This window comes from Lucilia cuprina, chromosome 3 (assembly GCF_022045245.1).
Source record: "Lucilia cuprina isolate Lc7/37 chromosome 3, ASM2204524v1, whole genome shotgun sequence".
Classification (NCBI taxonomy): domain Eukaryota; kingdom Metazoa; phylum Arthropoda; class Insecta; order Diptera; family Calliphoridae; genus Lucilia; species Lucilia cuprina.
Window position 1 is genome coordinate 34,074,230 of NC_060951.1, and position 2,712 is coordinate 34,076,941.

Here is a 2,712-nt window from a genome sequence, read left to right on the forward strand (position 1 = left end):
ACTGAACTAGAACTGAACTAGAACTGAACTAGAACTGAACTAGAACTGAACTAGAACTGAACTAGAACTGAACTAGAACTGAACTAGAACTGAGCTAGAACTAGAACTAGAAATAAAAAATAATATTATTTATCGTTAATTAAGCAAAGTTGACACACTTTTTTTTACATTCGCAAACAAATATAACATTCTAATTAAAAACCCAAAAAAATCCTTGATATCAAAACCCTAGACATTAATATTTGAGAATATTTATTTATTATACAAAAAACATTCTGTTTGAATTTTGTGCATAAAATCCTTGGTCATGAACTTTTCACATTTTTTCTTTATTTCTGCTCATAATAAAGGCTATAGAAAATTATTTTTAAAAAATATATTCTTTTATCCTTGCAAAACGTTAATATTCATTGAATATCAACATACGAGTTTATTTTAACTATTTTTATGTAAAAGAGCAAAAAATATAACTATATACATGGTAGGTTTATGTAAAAGGATAATAATACTAACAGAAAAAACAATGACAAAGTGCGTAAAATTTACACACATCCTTGCAAACAGTATATACATAAATATAATACAAATAGTATTAGACATGTGTGTAATGTACAATTTTATAGACAATTATTAGAACATTAATGGTGGTAGGTTGTAGGGGGTTAAGAGGAACAAGGAACTTAATAATAAATACATAGAAGAAAAAAACAATAACAAAAAATAAAGAAATAGAAAAATGTGAACTCAACTGAACTGATGTTAGTTCAACTAAATATAGAGACATTTGGGCACCTATGGAAATGTGAAATATGTAGAGTAAGGAAATGGTTGAAAAAAGGACATAATAAAACAGAGAGAAAAAGAGAGAGTGAGAGTAAAACAGATGTTCTCATAAAGCAAATATAGAGACAAGACAGGGTTACAAAATGAGTGGACAATAAAAAGAGAGAAAGTGTAATTAAAGTATGAGAATGTAGCAAAAATATTAAAAATTAACTGGGTTTATAGGAAAATAAGGAATGGATTGGAATTGAAACAGACAGTGTGAATATAAGCAAAGCATACAAGTCCTAAGGACTAACGTATTTAACAATTATTCTTAGTTCAATTATAATAAGTTCAGTTCTAGTTCAGTTCTAGTTCAGTTTTAGTTCAGTTCTAGTTCAGTTCTAGTTCAGTTCTAGTTCAGTTCTAGTTCAGTTCTAGTTCAGTTCTAGTTCAGTTCTAGTTCAGTTCTAGTTCAGTTCTAGTTCAGTTCTAGTTCAGTTCTAGTTCAGTTCTAGTTCAGTTCTAGTTCAGTTCTTGTTCAGTTCTAGTTCAGTTCTAGTTCAGTTCTAGTCCAGTTCTAGTTCAGTTCTAGTTCAGTTCTAGTTCAGTTCTAGTTCTGTTCTAGTTCAGTTCTAGTTCAGTTCTAGTTCAGTTCTAGTTCAGTTCTAGTTCAGCTCTAGTTCAGTTCCAATTCAGTTCTAATTCAGTTCTAGTTCATTTTTAGTTCAGTTCTATTTCAGTTCCGGTTCAATTATAGTTCAGTTTTAGTTCAGTTCTAGTTCGAATAGATTATAGATAAACCGATTTTTAGTCTGCAGAAGTGATTATAGTCTAATCTATACGAATTACAAATTAATTTTGAAATCGTTCCATTAAACAAAATACATATACTTTGTAAATTTTCCTTAAAGGCCACCTCGAACATTTTTTTTAAGGTCAGTATTATTTTGTGTTAAATTAAAACGAATAACTGATTGCAAGCAGCTACCTTAAGAACTTAAATAAATTGTTTTGTTTATACATATGTATATTTTACAATTAAAAAATATTGCGTTTTTTCATTCTTTGCCAGTATAACTACTTAGTGTCAGTGGCGTGTTTCACATTTTCTTTCTTTATTTTGAAATTTAAAAGTTAATTCTTTTATTTTATTTATTTATTGCAATTTGTGCTTTTGTTGTTGGTCAAGTATTATTTGAAAACAAAAGAAATACGTTCATTTATTTACACAATTTTTCAAAATAAAAATGGATTTAATGTCAGTTTAAAAAAACCCCCTCTTCCATCATACTTTTCTTCATTTACTTATACGTACTAGGTAAAAACTAAAAGCACTCGCACTATGCGGTGAAACAATTTATAAGATTTTAAATGAATCAAAAATAACTATGACAAGAATAACGACAATACAACAACCACAAACAAAAATGTGATCAATACACTTAAAACAAGAACAACTAAAATAAAACTTAATGACAAGTGCGGGGGGTCAACAACGTCATAGTTTCTATATTTGTGCTCCCACTATTACAATATTCGGTGGCATTTTTTTTAACATGTATTAGAAACCACCGAACTTTGGATTGCTAAAGATTATTAAGTTTATGTTTATCACTTAATTTTAATATAGATCACATTATTTGATTTATATTTTTTTTGAAATCATTTAAATGAGTATATATAGAAAGTTTGTGGGAATACAACTATGGCGCTCAGACGCACTAATATGATATGCCAGTTGGTTCTATCTCTTGTTCATCTTTAATAATACCGTGCATCTAAAAAAAATATGACCCTAGTTTTAATTAACTCTGACTATTTTATAACTATTATAACTAGTCTAGTCTATAGTCTAGTCTTTAGTCTAGTCTATAGTCCAGTCTATAGTCTAGTCTATAGTCTAGTCTATAGTCTAGTCTATAGTCTAGTCTATAGTCTAGTCTA

The 2,712-nt window shown here is 28.4% G+C and overlaps 1 protein-coding gene across 1 annotated transcript in view; it reads right to left on the bottom strand.

Moving 5' to 3' along the window:
* The window catches only part of LOC111679964, a 23,664-nt gene that overhangs the window by 19,933 nt on the left and 1,019 nt on the right, over positions 1-2,712 (bottom strand). The gene's annotated exons all lie outside the window — the stretch shown is intronic.